A 16,289-nucleotide genomic window follows, 5' to 3' on the forward strand; every position below is an offset into this window, starting at 1 on the left:
GGAACACTGAGATGCTTTTTGTAATATTGATATTAATAAAAAATAATAAATACGAACAATGCAGCGGTGGACGTGAGGTTTTGGACAGCCCGCTGTATAAATACAAGTAGATGTTTGTGTATTCTCTCTCGGGCTTTCAGTGACACAAAGCATTATTTATTTTCTCTCCACGTTCTATTTTCATTAAATTTATTTGTCCCATTTGGCCAAAGCTTTGCGGCCTCAAAGTCTAGTCTTAGAAGAGGATCTGCAATACATGAGCAAAATAAATGATATTTCTACAGAGGCATATCTGTAGACTATAGGGAATATGATTGGAATTGACCCGATGAATCCTAATCAGGTGTTTTAGGTTTAACCCCGCTGAGGTCAGATTACTGAACTCACACCGGCGCTTTATTTGAGCAACGGGATCAAAATACTAAACCGCACAAACCAAATAAATTTCCTATTGCTCAGATACGTTTCTGGTGAAAGCTGAAACGCTTGTGTGTGTGTTTTTTGACTTGTATTTTGAGGATGACATACGCACGTAAAGCGCTGTGTGTTGTTCAGCTGAGTGCAATGCTGAGTAATATTCAGATATAGATTTAACTTGAGCTTTAACTTGTGTCCAGTTTAATGACGCTCGAGAAAATTCTTTCTTATAACAAATCTATTCAGATCTCGCCAAGCTTCCAGGCAAGAATGGAATAAAAAGAACAATAAAAAGGATAAAACAAAAGAAATATCTGAGCTTAAATAAAATTGAAACAGTATAAACTGTACTAATATACAGTGTGTGTGTGTGTGTGTGTGTGTGTGTGTGTGTGTGTGTGTGTGTGTGTGTGTGTGTGTGTGTGTGTGTGTGTGTGTGTGTGTGTGCTGTTGTTGTTATGCAATAACAAACTATTATTATTAAAAAATTATCTTAATTATAATAATGCTAAAATAAAATGAATACATTTTAGTTTAAAAAAACTAACTAAACTAAATTATAAATGTTGCAAAGTTTAAGTTGAAACACTAAAATTATGTTATGTTATTTTTAGTTATATAAAACTCAACTCAATTAAAATTTACTGAATAACAATTATTTCAACAACAACAACAACAACAACAACAACAACAAAACTAATTAAATGACAAAAGCACAATGTAATTCCTAAAAAGTAAACTATAATGAACATGATAACTAACAATATAAAAACTAAAAGTTCATTTAAAATATCTATAAAACTATAATAAAACTATAATAAAAATTGAAATAACACTGGTCCTTTAATGTAATGTAATTTAATGCAATATAATTTAATTTAGATAAAAAAGTTTAATTTCAATTTAAATTGCATTTAAATGTAAAGAATCAAACTCTACAACTTGTCGTATTACTAAAAATGAGATAAAACAATAATAAAGCGTAAATAGAGTATTAAAACCATATTAATTCAAATGACTTTTAATTAAATAAGAAACAACTTTATTACATTTTCAACCATTCAGAAAAACGTACAATTTAGAGAAGCATGGTACCTATCCTCAGCTGAATAGGTCTTTTCACATCACGCGGCTCATTAAGGTGAACCTAGAGTATTTGCAGCTGCGAGAAGTAAGACCGCACATCTTCTTCCCCTTTTTAGGCCTCTCCCGGCCCCGTAAGACCGTGATCTGAGCTCTCACCCCGACCCACACCACAGCACCCCAACAGCCTCCAGCGGTCCACACTGCGTGCCCCTACCTGCTGTGAGGGGGACCGCTTCAAATTAAACTAATTATTCCAACACCCAACAGTGTGCTGTTCTCCCAAAACCAGGGCAGTGCCCAAAGAGCCGTCTTTTCAAATACTTAATAAGACAGAGTGCAAGGTTTAATTTGTTTCTCTTCTAATTTGAAATGCAATACATCCTATCTCCAACCAGGAGGTCAGTGGTTTATTCTTCTCCAACATATAAATCTTGTTAAAGCTAGACGTTTTTGGACGACCACATATTAAAATGAGCAATACAAACTAATATTCGTCAAAGTGCGACAAATGTTTGTGTTAGCACAATGTTGAAGGAGATTTCCTGTTTTAATTTCAAAACAAGATATATAAGACAAAGTTAGAACACACACACACACACACACACACACACACACACACACAGAGAGAGTGGTGTTTTTGTGAATTGTGGGGACTTTCCATAGGCGAAATGGATTTTACACTGTACTAACTGTACATTCTATCCCCTACACTGCCCCCAAACCCACCCATCACAGGAAACAGTCTGCATTTTTACATTATCAAAAAAACATAATTTAGTATGTTTATAAACCCATTTATAAACCCAATTTACACCCAAATTGTGGTGATCTAAGGTTTATATTACATTGTGGGGAAATTTAGTCCCCACAATGTAACATAAACAAGTACACACACACACACACACACATGAAACCCATCCTTCCTATTTTGAAAACTGGTTGTTTTCCCCGACTGAAAAGAAAGTCATCTGAGAATTCAAAAAATGCAAATGAAAAAAACACTGTACTCAATGTAGTACTGTACTATAATATTAATTTACCTTGAAATGCTGTGCAATTTCTACCATGGTAAAGCGGTGGTAAAAGTCTTCTATTTTGCATTTTTTTAATATATATAATTTCATATTTTTATTAGGAATGACTCAAATGATTTCAAATGATGGATTAATAATTACATTATCAGCATATCTGCAACATTTTGAGAGAATTGTTTTTGCCGACAACATAAGCTTAATCTCCACAAGTTCAAAACCTGATGATCATTTTTTCTTTATAAAGTTGATTTGTTTTATTTATTTTTCCTAAACTTTGTATATTTTCCATGTTTGAAAAGATTACAGATTTGAAATGCATTCTCAGATTTTTGGATCACACAGCATACAAAAACAGTCATTTAGTACCATGGTATCATTCTCAGTGTACCATGATAGTCTCAGTACTACTTGCAAGGGTAGGAAAAAACAAAAAAAAGCTACAAAAATTTTAAAGTTTCCAAAATGAAGTGGTGGGGGTCTTAATGTGAAGAACCTTTTAATAATATAAAGAACCATTTAAGATTCCATGAATGTTAAAGGTTCTTCATGGAACCGTCAATGCCAATAAAGGACCTTTATTTTTAAGAGCATATACTGAAGCTGGGGTGCTCCATGAGTCTTCCACGGACATTAGTCACGAGACTTTAGATACAGAGCATGTTCCATGACGCACAGTGTATCACAGTGTTCCGATAAACAAGGTTTCTGTAGCGCTTCTGTACCACTTGATTGCAAGTAATTATTCAGAAGCCTGTGCCTGTACTCCACCACCAACCACCTGACACTCCACATCATGGCAAAATGGAGGGGGAAAAAAAAAACCTATACACACACATATAAACACAACATGTAATTTTGCTTGGTGCAGCTGAAAAGGATTGTTTACCGTAACCTTGTAATCAACCTGCCTAGCAGCTCCACCATTAGCCACTATAAGAAGCCCGGCACAATCGGGGGCTGAAAGAGAGGGGCCCGCCTCTGACGAGTCTCCTCGCGGTCTCAGTGATGGAGCACTGCGCTGGCCTCTCTATTGCCCTCTCATCATTTGTTTTCAAGAAGCGCAATTTCCATTTCAGTTGGATTACACCTTTTAATGTATCGCAAGCTTTAAGAAGAGGGAAGGGGGGAGGAGAATAGAGGAGGGGGCTTTAAAAAAAGAAGAAAAAAGAAAACAGCATCTCTCATGCACTAGATTTCAAACAGGGCATTTGAGCCTTTGAGTGAAGAGGAGCAGATGAGTGCATCCGCAATTAAAATCAAAAGCCCTGCGCAGCGGACCAACAGTCCTCAATAACCCTTTGTGTGCCATGGAGCCAATGGGATGATATGGGCAGCTGGAACCGGGTTATGGGATGAGACATTACCTGCCCTTTTATTGTCACTTCAGATGCGTAATATTCAAATAGGTCTGAGTACCACTTTACTAAGCCGAGGTGTTTCCCTAACTGCATATATACTAGTGGAATGATTTATAGGAATACTTCATCATTTACTCATACTTATATTGTTTCAAATCTGCATGTCTGTTTTTCTTCTGTGGAACACAAATGGAGGAATTTTGATGCATGTTCTGACTACTCTTTACCATATAATTAACTGAATGGGGACTCGTGCTGTCATGCTTCAAAATGACAACCAAGCACTACATTCCAGATCTTCGAAAGCCATAACATACACAATCACGATTATTCGTCATGTCACGCTGATGTCACAATGTCATAAACTTCAAATCTCATGTGACACATCAAAGATGCATTTGAACATGATTGAACATTTACATTGAAAATATTCACTGAATAAGAGTTACATTTTTGGTGTGTTGCTTAAACAGAGCTACGACAGAAGATTTCAGAAGACTAATGCTGGGTACACACGAAAAGATGTGTAATGTTTTTGAGCCGATTTCTCCCCTTCCGACAATAAAGTCACGATTATCTTGATGGTTCTACAGATGATCTTATCAGATTTTCCTGTGGTGTGCGGTGTTTTAAAAGTTATTGAACCTGATTAGAAGAACGTCGGAGCCACCCCAATCTTGAATCGTGATGAATATTTACGATCAGAAATCCTAACGTGTGGGGGGAACCCCAAGGACACAAGCTTGTGCACTCTGGAAATGATCACATGATACGAAACAAAACCCAATCAAAAAAGCAAACTGACCAAAAATTCACCTCCTGCTCTTGCTGTAACATGTAAAGTACATACTTCATATTTTGTACTTTCATGATTATATTATTAGGAATGTTCATGATCATGTACGAAATGATCATAAGATCAAAAGTAGGATGGTTTCTACGTAACATTTTATAAATGAGGCCCCTCAGTTGGAAATTCAACAACCCTTACTATAATCGTGAGTTTCAGCTTCCAGGGCTTCTAAAACAACTGTTAACTCAAATAGTTAACCTTTAAATGTTTTGTCAATAATTATTATATATTTGGGTCTTGAGCTACCTGCTAACATGGATAGATAGATCTCGACCAGTCACGATCATTTAAAACTCTCCTGATATTAGAGTAAACAATTACAGAAAAATATAATTTTCACATCCTGTGCCACGCTATTTAAATAGCAAATGCATGTGCGCCCATGAGCGTACTGAACTCAAAATGATGTGTGTTCAGGCGCTTTGTTGGCTTGTTGCCGTTTTGAGTCAAATGAAAACGACACTGACCAACAAAACCTGCACTAAGTCTAAGTTTTGTTTTTTGTTTTTGTTATTTAAAGAGCATGTTAGTAATAGGGATGTCACAAGTACCGGTACTTCGGTACCATGTCGGTACTGAAAATAAAATAAAAAGTGCCGATACCAGCATTTCTTTAGTACCGGTAGTACCTACTCCAAAGTATATCCGGTACCGGCAGCTGCGTTCAATCGCTTCTGTGTTAATATAAGCGCAGAGCTCCAGAGTGTAGCCAAATATATACTATTGTATGTGGATATTAAACTGCAAAATATTATTTAGTATTTATAATAGCACTCCTGCCTGCATGTTTTACGTCTCTGTTTGAATGACGGGTGTTGATACTCGATCGCTTTGTAGTCTCTGCCAACTGCTGTGTGTCACTATATGAGGACAAAAAGTCAGAAACTCATGAACCCTCACTTCATGAAAATGTATTTTTTCATTTGAGAAAATGAACGGTCATATGAACACAGACACTCAGATGTCTTCACAGCAACCCGTCGAAATAAAAGTTTGGTGTAAAAGTGAAGAAAAGTGAAGAAATTGCCAGAATATATTAGGCTACTGTTGTACAGTAGATTTAGTGTCTCTGTGTAATAATACTACACCTCCACTAATAATAATAATAATTATGCCTAGATGATTGCTTATTTTTCACTTGTGTCCAATGTTTATGTATTATTTACTTATAATTATTATCATCATATATAATAAACTCATTGGATTTAATTTTTGAAAAATAGTTAACTAAAATAAAATAAAACTTTTTTTTTTTTTTTTGCTGGTACCGAAATTGATACAGTGTACTGTCAAATTTGTATGGTATTGGTACCGACTACTGGAATTGTGGTACCGTGACATTCCTAGTTAGTAATTTGCACCTATAAGTGGTTCCACAACTCATTATTACACACAGGGACGCAGCAGCACATTTTTAAATATTAAAAGGATTCCTCTCTGGAGAAGTGTTCAGTCTTTCCACCTACAAATTCCACTAGTAAATAGCCAATCCGCCATGGTGCAAGTGCAACTGGCTTTTAAAGGGAATGGGAGATAACACTCTTTATTGGTTTATTGCACATTACACCCAAAACACACCCATGACTCATTTAGAGACTATAGGTACAACCCTTTTGACTGTTTAGCAAATGTTTTATACCATTATCACTGTCATTGTCGGAGCTAATTTCCCAATACATTAAGCATCTGGCTCTTATTCACCATCTCAAACATTCTCAAAACTATAATTTTAAACATCTTTAAAAATCTATAATTTGATTGCTGACAGCATCTTTGCCAGATCCACCATCAAGTGACAATGACTTTAATATTTGTTTGCGTTCAGTTCTTGCTCTGCCGTAAATCGCTGAACCGTATAAAGTTTTGCTGATGAAGTTTTGCAATTCTTTTGTTTTCTGCCTGCAGTGAGAGAAACGTCACTTCATCATTGTGTTTAAGACATGGCTACCTTGTGGAATAAAGGTGAACTGCACTTATTTAGTCATCAAAGATTTAATTATTGTTGTGCAAAAAAATACTTACACAGTTACACAGCTCGGGTCATTAGCGACCCACTACAATTTATCCAAAAAATTAATGGGAAAAAACGGCACTCTTTCATAATTGAATTTGTTTTTTCTTATATTGTTTATAATAAATTGATTGAGGAACAAAGGAGGTTAATGTCTAACTTTGAAAAATGAATAAGGAGGAGGGTAGTGAATGATGTTCCAGGTCACTAAAGACCCAAGGTTTGCATTTAAGGGTTAAAAATGTCATCGGTTTTACTGTATGAGTTCAAGTCCAAGCCAGAATTAGATAAGCAAGCAGATTAATCGGAAGCAACCTCGCAAGCTTAGGTTAAACAATAGGGTTTTGCTTTTTCACCTTCTTTCTTTGCGTGTGGCATTATGCTAATGTAAACTATCCCTTTAATAAAACCAAAAAATCTTTTAGTTCCTGACATTTGCATAAATAATTATTAATAATACACCACATCATGGTGTGAGGGTTCAATACACATCTAAGACTAGCACTGAGTAACGCTGAACAAATCCCTCAGACATAGGAAATCATATGGTATCCCGCACCAGACTTTTCTTCCAGTTAATGAATGTTATTGACCCCACAGGTCACGCTAACTTGGGCCTTTTATTTTTGTTTCACCAATACCTTGTCGTGGCTTCCTTACCACACCGGTGCAGTTGATTTTGAATCATGGCTCTTAATTATATGCTCGTGCCCTGCATTAATACGTGCATTAACATAACCCATTGTTTATTCATTATTTCCAAGCCGTTTCTGAAATTATGTAAAACCATTTCTAAACAAAGAGCAAGCTTTAATAAGACTTGCCATTTTGTTTCATGCAATTCAAATACTAGCAAGATTCTGGGGGCAAAATGAACAAAATTTTACTAAACGTCAAAAGGGATTATAAAACAACATATAAATAGGGCTTTAGGAAAACTTGAAGAAGAAGTAAGTAGAGGAGTCGCAACACAACCCGAGTTGCAGAGTTTTTTGTTGTAGCTTGTGCAGTTTAAGTCTTTCTGCAGTGGAATATGTGAAAGCATTCAATTAGAGTTACAGTGCTCATAAGGGACAAAAAGCACATATACACTTTCAAGCGGTTCACCTTCAGAAGTGGATTACAACTTGTTCAAACCAGATTAAGACAGCCAACATCTGTATCCACGCCAAATATGAATATGAAATAGTAGCCGTATCAGATGCAGGAAATGTTTTTATTTTGAGGTAAAAAAATAAAAAATGTAATCACTCCAGTCACTTCTGGTTATTAATTTGACTTGTGATCGGTTATTAAGTAACAGAACCGGTCTCATCTGAATCAGCATTTTCTTTGATATAAAACATCCACATAAGCTTTTCATCTTCATCTTCTCAACCTTTTTGACTCAAAAGCCCCATGTTGTCCAACAAAATTTCAGGACCACTATATTAGCTATTCTTGTATGCCTTCTGTATTTATGACAGCGCTGCTCGTTTTCAAAACTGTATTAACAGAAACATACTATGTTTGTTGACATACTAAATTAATTAAATATGATTATATTTTGATCCGAAGTTCTGAATGTTTTTCAATAAAAATCAGTTATTGAGAGAGAAAAGAAATATGATTTCAGATTACATATAGATTTTTTTTTTTTTTTTTTGTACATTTTTAGCATTTAAATGAAGTTAAGTTGAAGTGAAGTTAAATTCATAATTATTATTTTTATTATTACTATTATTAATGAAGATAAACAACTTTAAGTCATGGCCCTCTGGTTGAAAACCACTGATATAGTAAGTGAGTAAATAAATAAACAAATAAAATGATAAACAGCATTTTTTTACAATTTTTAAGTGATAAAGTTACAACGTTTTTGAAGTGATAACTTCAGTCAGTTTACTTTTTGTGACTTTTGAATTCAATGAATTACTTTCCCCAATGAAAATGTGTTTGGTCTTGCTAATTAGAAGTATAACTATAATGTGTGTGTGTGTGTGTGTGTGTGTGTGTGTGTGTGTGTGTGTGTGTGTGTGTGTGTGTGTGTGTGTGTGTGTGTGTGTGTGTGTGTGTGTGTGTGTGTGTGTGTGATTTTGTGACATATGAGGACACAAATGTGTATAATGGTACGACATAGGTATTACAAGTAGAGGGTGAAATATGAGGACATTGGCCATTTTTTGGCCCCATTTTTTAAAATGCTTATAAATCATACAGGATGAGGTTTTTTGAGAAAGTAAAAATGCAGAATGTTTCCTGTGATGGGTCGGTTTAGGGGCAGTGTAAGGGGATAGAATATACGGTTTGTACAGTATAAAAACCATTACGCCTATGGAATGTCCCTATATGTCACAAAAACAAACGTGTGTGTGTGTGTGTGTGTGTGTGTGTGTGTGTGTGTGTGTGTGTGTGTGTGTGTGATACTGTATGTATATAAAACATTTCAATGTGGTTAAACCTAGAAAGTTCACCTGCAGCCTTAAAAACATGAATAAACTCAACTTGAAGATTTGAAGCCATTTTTGAAAACTTTAAATTCAAGTTCAATCAAGTTTTCAATTCAAAATCCAGAACAAATCATGTTTTGCAGTACAATTTAGACTGATGTCCATGTTTAAAAACAAAACCTTATTAATTCCTATTGTCACAAGTATTTTCTTGATTGAGAATGTTTCGGTCATGAGAGCACTTATTTTTGTGTGCTGAAAATAGAACAACACCATGGTGTTGATTCTTTGACATACACACTGAAGGTGTAGGTCATTATCTCTCGGTCTAACCCGAGGTCATGTACTGTACGTATTCTACGGCTCCCGGCGGTCCTGGCAAGCCCACATGAATGTCTTGTTGTGGAACACAGTATTTTGTGCAGTGCTGTGAACATGCTTATTATCAACACACAATTATCTGGCCTAATCATGTGGAACTGCACGACAATCACCAGGGACCAAGGAACTAACGACATTCTCACCCGGACTCGCAAATACGCATTTATTGACGCTGCATCACAAGAAAGCCAGTGTCCCTGTCAATATTCTCTTCAGAATATTTCCTGTTGATTTGATTTTCAGTCTATATTTCCATGGCTTTTTTATGTATTCTCTGACTGATTGATTTTCACTCCCATCTCATATTCACACAAACAATGTATGTGTAACGCTCGGCTAGATAAACCTCTTTAGAAAGCTTCTCTGGAACACCAAAGTGTGATGCGCATTACTGTACAGTATATTGCAGTCTGCAATGGAGTGGACCACAAAGCACAAAACATCTATTGCAGTCTTATTTTCTCTTTCAACACATTCAGAATTAATTCACACATCTGTGTCACATCCTACCGAGAGTATGATGAGAACTTGTGAGTTGAGGGATTGATGCTCGAGCTATACCTTATACATCTCACAATCACAGAAAAATCTGATGATTACATTTGAAGCTACAGCCAAAGTACATGATTAGGATGATTTATTTGTAGAGTTGAATAATGCAAAGGTAACGTACTTTTATATCACGAGAGAAAGAATTTATGAGCACAAAATGCACATAAGAACTGACCTGGTACCAAGGTTGTTGTATATGTTGTATTATGATAACTATAAATTATGAGTAACAAAAAGTACACTGACTGAACTTATCACTTTGTAACTTTTTACCATTTTCACTTAAAAATGGTAAAACATGCTGTCTATCATTTTATTTGTTTATTTATTTACTCATAACAACTATAACTGTTGTATTATGATATTGACAACTCTTTGAGTACATCGAAATTCAAAAAAAACATTTTAGAGTTTTTTAAAGTAAAGTTAAATCAAAATGGTGGCAAAGTTACAACCTGCAGTAATGAGTTTTTTCAAACCACTTTGAATTTATTTACTGAAACGCATAATTATTAACAAAAATAATTGCTTAGTTAGATGGTTAGATGGAAACAGATGTTGTCATTACATATGATGAAAACACCATGTGCCATGATAGCCTAACTTTTTTTAGTCATGAGCCCTGTGAATATTAGCATCGGCCCTGAGAAAAGATTTTGGTAACAAATTATTTGTAAACATTAGTTAAAGGGGGGGTGAAACACTCAGTTTCAGTCAGTGTCATGTCAATCTTGAGTACCTATAGAGTAGCATTGCATCCTGCATATCTCCGAAAAGTCTTTATTTTTTTAATAATTATATAAGAAAGATGCGCTGTTCCGAGTCTTTCCGAAAAAAGCCGAGCGGGTGGGGGCGTGTCGTGTGAGCGGAGCTAAATAATGACGTGTGCAGCAGCGCGCTGTGTGTTGAGTCGAGTCCGTCATCCCTAACAGCGGGAAAAAAACTTTATTCAAAATAAAAATATGGCTTTTAATCAGATACAGCCATACATCTATGATCCGGAATCAGACCCAGAGGCTGCAGTTGAACAGGAGCAGCAGCAAAAACGACTAGAGCAGGACGTCTGTATGTGGTAAGTTACAAGTTATACACTAACTATATAATATGCTTAGCGGCTTGTGTTATTTACATATTTATACTTGAATTATATCGTCGTATTTTTGTCTTTGAAGGTGTACATGTGGGAAGTGCAGTTGTGCACGTGTGTTTGTGTGTTTACGCGTGGTTTGTGTAGACCGTAAGCGGACTAAAAAAAACACAGACATTTGAAGCAGTCTCACTCACCCTTCTAACGTTGGGACTGCTCCATCCTTCAGCATTAGGCGATTGGGAAAATGCGGCGTCGAGCTGGGCCTTGTTTATGAAACAGTCGGCACCGAAATGCAGCGAACAGATATAAACATTCGCGCAACTCAGTTGCTGATCCGGAAAAGCAAATTACATCCACTGTTGCCTTAACGCGGGGTTTTGGAGAATCTGTGCAGGACTGTCTTGGTCTGGCAACCAAAAACGCACTTTTTTGGTGACATTATGTGCTATGTGTAATTGTCACCTGTCCAGCATACAAACCAGCGCTTTGATGGGCGTAGGCTGTTGCTTTCGCTCTCTCCCTCGCTCTCTCTCACGCGCTTCCGGTAGAATTGTCCGTAAGGCCCATACAAGGAAATTCCGCCCCCACTAACGTCAAAGGGGACGCATGATCTCAAAAAACTTGCCGAAACTTATGACTAACCGGAAGTAGTATTTTTGACAAAGAAATACTCCCATCAAACGTCCACCTTAACTTTTGAAACTTTGTCTATGTTTAGTATGGGATTCCAAGTCTTTAACAGTGTAAAAAGATCAGTATGCATGAAACAGCATTTCACCCCCCCTTTAACTAGAATTAGTTAACATGAACTAACAAGGAAAATACTTCTAAAGCATTTATTAAAATTAATCTCTTTACTAATACATTATTAAATCAAATTTATATCTTAATATTATTAAATTACCCTCAGCCATATTAACGCACAATGAATGGTTGTATTTTTATTAACTAACATTAACAAAGAATAATAACAAATGTATATTGCTCACTGTTTATTAATCCATTGAGCAAAATCAACTAGAAACTTGTTAAGAGTAACCACAATTTGTTTTTATTATTAAACTAGCCTGCACTACCAATCACTAACAAAAATGAACAGCTGTATTTTTATCAACTAACATTAACAAAGACTAATAAATACTGAAACTAATGTATTTCTAATGGTTAGTTACTGTATACGCCCAAGTCAACTAATAGGACCTTGTTTTTTAAGATTTATTTATTTATATGCATTATGTGGTCTAAATTTAATTTATATCACTATATTATACAAAATTATATATACTATAAACACAAAAAACTAAAACCCGGCAAGTCAGTCTTGGCAAAGGCCATTATACTACAGGGGTAGTATTGCACGATCCGTTCAACGGAGGACGGATGATAGGAGATGACTTATGCAAAAAAAATAAAAATAAAAAATAGGCATGTTATATCAATTATTTGAGGAAGGTGATGATATGATATACATTATTGTCCAGTGTTTTGTTTTGACTAAGCCTTGATTTGTCATGTAACAGTGACCTCTAGTGGCTGAAATGTAGACGGACACTACACATGTTCAATGTAAATTCACTTAACATTACTTAAAAAGGAATAAAATATATTTTGATGTAAAGTGATTCCCCACAAGTTGCTTGTCATGTTATGGTCTAAACCAGTATTGGTGAAAATTTGATTAGCACTATAAACTGCATTATTTTTCAGGAAACAAGGGTCAGACTGGTTTGATTAAAGTGGCACTAATTCCTTTTTATCCATATACATAATCTCCGTTCAGATCTACTGTGTCCACGCCGGCTTAGCATGAGCACTCTCAGTTTGGTTCTCATGTGCAATATGATCCGAGACTTTTAAATAACACACTGTCCAGCATTGCAGGAGGCCTACAGCTGGCTGGAGAGAAACCTAATACACGGACATTCTAAAGACTGACAGTAAAACATATACAACCGTGCAGAAATAGATACGCGAACAATGCTGAAAACATTGCGGAAAAGTGTATGTATTAAGAGGGCATGCAGTACTAGACATAGCCTATATTGATTGATATCCATGCTAAAGTTTAATGTTTGTAATATTGCCTATGTATACAGTCCTACGTATAGTGAGAGTGTATACACACAGCTGTCACCTGTCATATAAATGAGTCATATCTCCCTGATATGATATCTCTGCTGTTATATGAACACACCTGTCAGCATCTCGTCTCCCATCTGTCTCTGATGGGAAAAGGTAATTTCACCCCATGTATTTAGTCTTGGCCTACTGCTACATACATATATATATATATATATATATATATATATATATATATATATATATATATATATATATATATATATATATATATATATATATATATATATATATATATATATAAATATTATGTTCGGGGGTGTTTGGGGAGTCCCAAACACCTCTGATACTTTTGAGAAAAGACCAATGAGAATTGGCGAGTGAAATTTGCATGCCACTCCCTGAACATACAGGCATAAAAGGACGATGGAGATAGCGTGCATTACTCATTCAGGCCCAAGATGGCCAACTCACGAAGCCCAGAAGTCCAGACAGTGTCCAGGGAATTTTATTGGGAGCTCAGCGTTGTGCACCATTCCCTCCATCAGACATTCCCTAGCTGTCAGTCACGACGTGATTCGACTGACACCAGGATTCTGGGGTAAACATCACAACAGCTGAACCATGTTATGAGGTTTTGGTGGTGCAGATGTCGGCAAGCCCCTCGGTGCAGGGTAACAAAGTGCTCTCACAACAACGTGATCTAACCAGCGGCCAACGTAAGCCATGTAGTTCGTACCACATGGGGACTGAAAGGACAAAACTTACAATGGGAATAGGTCACTTCAGCCTGTCTTTTTTACCTTTAATCTTTTTTTATACAAAAAGGACACAGCTTTGAATATCAGATTCCCTAGTGCTAGGGAAACCACAATGTGGACAACACATCATATGGGATTACCACCATTTGGCAATTACCACATATGGAGCACCAAGCACAAGTAAACAGGCTGACCTGAATAGGCCATGCATCACGAGTACTGGATATGGTGTCGAATTCCTCCCCCGAGGATGCTGAGAGAAAACTCATGTCCAGGGTTTGCCTGGCAAAAAAGCGCATTTTGTCACCTCAGGGAGGGGAAAGGCGCTGTGTGCAAGCTGTACAGCCAGCCCGTTGTCCGTAACTTGCTTGTTCAAACCAAGCGGCAACCTTCAACAGTTTCTTTTGAAGCCAATATGGAAATGACTTAAACTGTCACGGCCCTCAACGGGCCACAGGCTCCAGGAGCGAGCAGAATCTCATTGAGTCCCATGTTAAAATGCCCCAACGGCAGAAAAAAAAAATTATGTTTACAGCCTGGTACAAATTGTGGTTTTGGTTTATACGGGTAATTTTGCCCTTCATGACAACTGTGAGGGGGGTGCATTTTTTTTTTATAACTCATTCATTTACATTATATAAAGCCTTAAAGTTTTGCATAATTAAGGGTGTGGTCACTTTGATTGACAGGTGGATAGCCATTTTTCCGCTGTCTGTTAGTCATTGCGTCACCTCAACTCCGCCCACATCCCGCCTCTTTGCCCATTTTCTGTTATCCGGGCATGGCGGATAAAAGCTCGTCTCTACTTTACGCTTCAGAGCGGCTTATCGGAATACTATGGGTGACGTCACTGACACTACGTTCATATCTTTTTACAGTCTATGGTTCAAACCCAATAATGCATGGAACGAAACCGTCTCAAACCAGATATTATAAAATTGTGTGAAGGTATTGGGTATCGCCCAGCCTGAGCACTGTCAGGAGGCCCATCTTCAAGGAGAATGCGCTTAGCTTTACTGACTCCAAGGGCTCAAAGGTAGCTCTCTGTAGCACCAGCAAGACTACAGAGAGATCCCATGAGGGAATAAGGGGTGGCCTATGAGGATTTAATCTACTAGCGCCTCTGATGAACCTGATTAAAAGGTTGTGCTTCCCTAAAGACTTACCATCCACTGCATGGCCACTATGGCAGCAACATAAACGTTCAAGGTCGAAAGAGACAGCTGGCTCTCCAACCTCTCCTGCCGAAAGGAAAGCACTGACCCAACTGCACATCTCAGTGGGTCTTTTGGTTGGGAAGCACACCAGTTAGCAAACAGACTCCACCTCAAGGCAGAGGCCCCACTCATTGAAGGGGCTCTAGTCTGAGTGGTGTTGCCTCTTGGTGATAGCACACTTAACCGTCTGGTGCTGTTCGTTTAGGTTGCATTGGTTGGCTTCCTGATCATATTGTGGCCAATTTGTAGATTGTACTCACAAATATTATGCATTATATATGCATTAGTTGACTAAATGCATTGATCTTTTTCAACAATTCATCTATGTATACATTTCAATTTTCATGACCTTAAAAATGTCATCAAAATGTCATATCGCGACAGAAATGACTTCTCTCTGGTGACAAATTCCAGACTTCTACAATCATTTAGTCTGCTTAAACCCATACCCTTCTTACAATTTATCAAAACATTTCTTCAAGCTTGCATTCATATCTGCTTCCGTCCAATCAACAACCAAAATGGATAGAATCAAGTCTCTGCCTTAAATTATTCTTTTAAATAATCTGTTACATTCAGATGTACAGAAAAAAAGATGATGCTACTTCCATTTCATTGCAACTTTAATATTAAATGCACAGATGAAAAAAAAAAATTATTAAAAGTTTAATGAATCTTTTGAAATATTACATGTAAATTGTATGTGATACCAATACATAATATTATTTACAAAGCAAAAATATGTGTACATATGTGCTGTGGTATGTGAACAAGCTGTGAAAGTAAAACGTAAAGCTTTCAGGGCAGGTGGGTATTTCTACAAAATTCTTTAAAACAAGTCTTATTTTAAAGCCTAAATAATGCTAGTGGAGTAAAGTGGAAAATGTGTACATTTATACTTAAGGTTTAAGCAGGCAAAGTGAAGTATAGTTTACTTTTTTCAGGCAACATAAAAATATATATTGAATGCTTTGTGCAATACTATATCCACACAAACACATATATGAAGTGTTCCCAAACC

The sequence above is a fragment of the Pseudorasbora parva genome, chromosome 5 (genome assembly GCF_024679245.1).
Source record: "Pseudorasbora parva isolate DD20220531a chromosome 5, ASM2467924v1, whole genome shotgun sequence".
NCBI lineage: Eukaryota > Metazoa > Chordata > Actinopteri > Cypriniformes > Gobionidae > Pseudorasbora > Pseudorasbora parva.